Below are 6111 nucleotides of genomic sequence, written 5' to 3'. Positions count from 1 at the left end.
TGGGGAGAGCGCACCACACACCATGTCTGGAGCTTGGTAAAGGGCTGGAGCGCATGCCTGGCAGGGCCTCAGGAGCAGCTCAGGCGCCAGCTCCAGGGTAGAGGGGGCTATACAGCCCTGGGAGCCAGATTCCAGCAGCATAGGCCCTGGACCCCAGGGCACCTGGGGACACAGTCCAGGATCGTGCGTTCCCCCGGGACAGGTGGAGGCCGGGAGGGCCCAGGACAGTGAGGACACTCCTGCCACTGGGTGCCCCTGAACTGTGCAGGTCAGTGTCCCCTGCCCTGGGAGCATCCAGGCCCCTGTGGACCGGGAGCTGCAGTAGTTACTGCGGGAGCTGACTCCAGGGCTGGGACGTTGCCACCCGCCACTATTGTTGTTCCTCCTGGTGTCACTCTGTACCTGGGAGGATTGGTCCACCAGGGAACAGGGGCCTCACAGCATAAACAGCTCCCACAGAGCCGTGCACCTGACAGGGGGCGGGGCAGCCCCTCCAGGTGCACACACCTGAGAATCAGCACAGCAGGCCCCTTCCCCAGAAGACCAGCTGGAAGGACAGAGGAAGAGCAAATTCTTGACCGAGCAGCACGCTGGAAAGCTCTAAGAGGAAGTCGAGGGATTTACTGTGTATAGTAAAATGACTAGAAATAAGAACTCATCACAAAAGAAAGAATCAGAAACAGTACTCTCTCCCACAGAGTTACAGAATTTGGATTTCAATTTGATGTCAGAAAGCCAATTCAGAAGCACAATGATAAAGCTACTGGTGGCTCTGGAAAAAAAGCATAAGGGATTCAAGAGACTTCAAGACTGCAGAAATTAGATCTAATCAGGTTGAAATTAAAAATCAATTAAATGAGATGCAATCCAAACTGGAGGTCCTAATGACAAAGGTTAATGAGGTAGAAGAAAGAGTGAGTGACATAGAAGACAAGTTGATGGCAAGAAAGGAAGCTGAGGAAAAAAAGAAAAACAATTAAAAGACCATGAGGAAAGGTTAAGGGGAATAAATGACAGCATCAGAAGGAAAAAATCTATATTTAATTGGGGTTCCAGAGGGTGCCACAAGGGACAGAGGACCAGAAAGTGTATTTGAATAAATCATACCTGAGAACCTCACTAACTTGGGGAGGGAAACATGCCTTAAGATCCAGGAGATAGAGAGATCTCCCCCTAAAATCAATAAAAACCATTCAACACCCCGACATTTAATAGTGAAACTTACAAATTCCAAAGATAAAGAGAAAATCCTTAAAGCAGCAAGAGACAAGAGATACCTAACTTATATGGGGAGAAGTATTAGATTAATAGTAGATCTCTCCATAGAGACCTGGCAGGCCATAAAGGGCTGGCAGGATATATTCAGGGTCCTAAATGAGAACATGCAGCCAAGAATACTTTATCCAGCAAGGCTCTCATTCAGAATAGAAGGAGAGATAAAGAGCTTCCAAGATAGACAGAAACTTAAAGAATATGTGACCACCAAACCAGCTCTGCAAGAAATATTAAGGAGGATGCTGTAAAAGAAAGAGTAAATCCAAAGAAATAATGCACAAATTCAGGAACTGAATCGGTATTATGATGACACTAAATTCATATCTTTCAATAGCAACTCTGAACATGAATGAGCTTAATGATCCCATCAAAAGGCATAGGGTTTCAGACTGGATAAGAAAGCAAGACCCATCTATTTGCTGACTACAAGAGACTCGTTTTAGACCTAAGGACACCTACAGCCTGAAAATGAAAGGTTGGAGAACCATTTACCATTCAAATGATCCTCAAAAGAAAACAGGGGTAGCAATCCTCATATCAGATAAATTAAAGTTTTTCCCAAAGACTGTAGTAAGAGATGAAGAGGGACACTATCATACTTAAAGGATGTATTCAACAATAGGACCTAACAATCATGAATATTTATGCTCCTAATGTGGGAGCTGCCAAGTATATCAATTAATTAATAACCAAAGTTAAGACACACTTAGATAATAATACATTTATCCTGGGAGACGTCAACATGGCACTTTCTGCAAATGACAGATCTTCTAAGCACAACATCTCCAAAGAAACAAGAGCTTTTAATGATACACTGGACCAGATGGATTTCAGAGATACTTACAGAACATTACATCCAAATGCAACTGAATACACATTCTTCTCAAGTGCACGTGGAACTTTCTCCAGAATAGACCACATACTGGGTCACAAATCAGGTCTTAACTGATACCGAAGGATTGGGACCATAATGCTTTGAAACTTGAACTCAATCATAAGAAGAAATTTGGAAGAAACTCAAATACGTGGAGGTTAAAGACCATCCTGCTAAAAGATGAAAGGGTCAACCAGAAAATTAGAGAAGAATTTAAAAGATTCATGGAAACTAATGAGAATAAAGATACAAAGTTCAAAATCTTTGGGATACAGCAAAAGCAGTCCTGAGAGGGAAATACATCCCAATACAAACATCCCTCAAAAAACTGGAAAAAAACTCAAATACAAAAGCTTACCTTGCACGTAAAGGAACTGGAGAAAGAACAGCAAATAAAACCTGCACCCAGCAGAAGAAGAGAATTAATAAAGATTTGAGCAGAACTCCATGAAATAGAGACCAGAAGAACTGTAGAACAGATCAACAAAACCAGGAGTTGGGTCTTTTAAAGAATTAATAAGATAGATAAACCACTATCCAACTGTATTAAAAACAAAAGAGAAAAGACTCAAAATAATAAAATTACAAATGAAAAAGTATATATCACCACCAGTACCATGAAAATACAAATGATTTTAAAAACTTATTATGAGCAGCTATATGCCAATAAATTAGGCAATAGAAGAAATGGATGCATTTCTGGAAAACACAAACTACCAAAACTGGAAGAGAAAGAAATAGAAAACCTGAACAGGCTGATAACCAGGGAGGAAATTGAAGCAGTCATCAAAAACCTCCCAAGACACAAAACTCCAGGGCCAGATGGCTTCCCAGGGGAATTCTATCAAACGTTTAAAGAAGAAACTGTACTTATTCTACTAAAACTGTTCGGAAAGATAGAAAGAGATGGAATACTTCCAAACTCGTTCTATGAGGCCAGCATCACCTTAATTCCAAAACCAGACAAAGATCCCACCAAAAAGGAGCATTATAGACCAATATCCCTGATGAACACAGATGCAAAAATTCTCAACAAGATACTAGCCAATAGAATGCAACAGTACATTAAGAAAATTATTCACCATGACCAAGTGGGATTTTTCCCCAGGATGCAAGGCTGGTTCAACACTCAGAAAGCATAAAGCAATCAATGTGATAGATCATATCAACAAAAGAAAAAACAAGAACGATATGATCCTCTCAATAGATGCAGAGAAAGCATTTGACAAAATACAGCATCCATTCCTGATCAAAACTCTTCAGAGTGTAGGGATAGAGGGAACATTCCTCAATATCCTAAAAACCATCTACAAAAATCCCACAGCAAATATCATTCTCAATGGGGAAACACCGGGAGCCTTTCCCCTAAGATCAGGAACACGACAAGGATGTCCACTCTCACCACTGCTATTCAACATAGTACTAACAGTCATAGCCTCAACGATCAGACAACAAAAAGAAATAAAAGGCATTCAAATTGGCAAAAAAGAAGTCAAACTCTCCCTCTTTTCAGATGACATGACACTGTGCATAGAAAACCCAAAGACTCCTCCCCAAGACTGTGAGAACACATACAGCAATTCAGCAGTGTGGCAGGATACAAAATCAATGCCCAGAAATCAGTGGCATTTCTATACACTAACGATGAGACTGAAGAAAGAGAAATTAAGGAGTCAATCCCATTTAAAATTGCACCCAAAAGCATAAGATATTCCTAGGAATAAACCTAACCAAATAGGTAAAGGATCTATACCCTAAAAACTACAGAACACTTCTGAAAGAAATTGAGGAAGGCACAAAGAGATGGAAAAATATTCCATGCTCATTGAATGGAAGAATTAATATTGTGAAAATGTCAATGCTACCCAGGGCAATTTACACATTTAATGCAACCTCTATCAAAATACCATGGACTTTCTTCAGAGGGTTGGAACAAATCATCTTAAGATTTGTGTGGAAAAAGAAAAGACCCCAGATAGCCAGGGGAATATTGAAAAAGAAAACCAGAGCTGGGGCCATCACAATTCCAGATTTCAGGTTGTATTACAAAGCTGTGATCATCAAGACAGTGTGGTACTGGCATAAAAACAGACTCATAGATCAAAGGAATAGAATAGAGAACCCAGAAATGGGTCCTCAATTCTATTGTCAACTCATCTTTGACAAAGCAGGAAAGAATATCCACTGAAAAAAGGACAGTCTCTTCAATAAATGGTGCTGGGAAAAGTGGACATCCACCTGCAGAAGAATGAAACTAGACCATTCTCTTACACCATACACAAAAGATAAACTCAAAATGGATGAAAGATCTAAATGTGAGACAAGAATCCATCAAAACCCTAGAGGAGAACACAGGCAACACCCATTTGAACTTGGCCACAGCAACTTCTTGCAAGATACATCTATGAAGGCAAGGGAAAGAAAAGCAAAAATGAATTTTTGGACTTAATCAAGATAGAAAGCTTCTGCACAGCAAAAGAAACAGTCAACAAAACTAAAAGACAACCTACAGAATGGGAGAAGATATTTGCAAATGACCTATCAGATAAAAGGCCAGTATCCAAGATCTATAAAGAACTTATTAAACTCAACAGCAAAGAAACAAACAATCCAATCTTTCTTTTGCAAATCCTGCAAAAGACAGGAACAGAAATCTCACAGAGGAAGACATAGACATGGCCAACAAGCACATGAGAAAATGCTCCGCATCACTGGCCATCAGAGAAATACAAATCAAAACCACAATGAGATACCACGTCACACCAGTGAAAATGGTGAAAATTAACAAGACAAGAAACAACAAATGTTGGAGAGAATGTGGAGAAGGGGAAACCCTCTTGCACTGTTGGTGGGAATGTGAACTGGTACAACCACTCCGGAAAACTGTGTGAAGGTTCCTCAAAGAGTTAAAAATAGATCTGCCCTATGACCCAGCAATTGCACTGCTGGGGATTTACCCCACAGATAACAGATGCAATGAAATGCCGGGACAACTGCACCCCGAAGTTTATAGCAGCAATGTCCACAATAGCCAAACTGTGTAAGGAGCCTCAATGTCCATCAAAAGATAAATGGATAAAGAATATGTGGTCTCTGTATATGATGGAATATTACTCAGCCATTAAAAATGACAAATACCACCATTTGCTTCAACGTGGAGGGAACTGGAGGGTATTATGCTGAGTGAAATAAGTCAGTTGGAGAAGGACAAACATTATATGGTCTCATTCATTTGGGGAATATAAAAATTAATGAAAGGGAATAAAGGGTAAAGGAGAGAAAATGAGTGTAAAATATCAGAGAATATGACAGAACATAAGAGAAACCTACTTTGGGATAGGAACAAGGGGTGGTGGAAAGGGCAGTGGGCGGGGAATGGAGTGACTGGGTGATGGGGGACATTTGACAGCATGAGCACTGGGTGATATGCTATATGTTGGCAAATTGAACTCCAATTAAAAAAAATTAAAAAAATAAGAAAAGGAATTTATTTGGTTTTGAACTTGTTTATTTAATGAATATCAATCTTATATTTGGTCAAATATGAGAAAAGGGAAATCTTTTTTCAAACAGTCTGTTATTTTATTATTGCATTTCAGAGACATCTACAGTTGCATTGTTTCACTCAGGAGGTAGAGTAACATTGGTTAGTAACCCTTTTGGGATCTTCTCTGGTATAATCTGAAACTGGCATTCTGTACTCCGAATGCAGGGAGAGACCTAAGAAAGACACAGGCCACTCCACATTACTAGGTTTCAGTTTTAATAAGCAGAAGGATCTTATGTACAAGGCTTGTCTTGTGTGGCAGGAAATCAAAGGATCTCCACACTTAAGAGTTTATAAAGAGACCTTAACTGGGTTTAGTCACAAATAGTATGTAGGTGTTCTCTACATGACACCATCATCTCAAGGCTATGTCCTTGGAGCAGCCTGTAGGTGTGGGGCAGGGAAGCAGAACACA

The sequence above is a fragment of the Vulpes lagopus genome, chromosome 1 (assembly GCF_018345385.1).
Source record: "Vulpes lagopus strain Blue_001 chromosome 1, ASM1834538v1, whole genome shotgun sequence".
NCBI lineage: Eukaryota > Metazoa > Chordata > Mammalia > Carnivora > Canidae > Vulpes > Vulpes lagopus.
The sequence above is the reverse complement of the archived record's forward strand: the minus strand, read 5'-3'. Positions refer to the sequence as shown.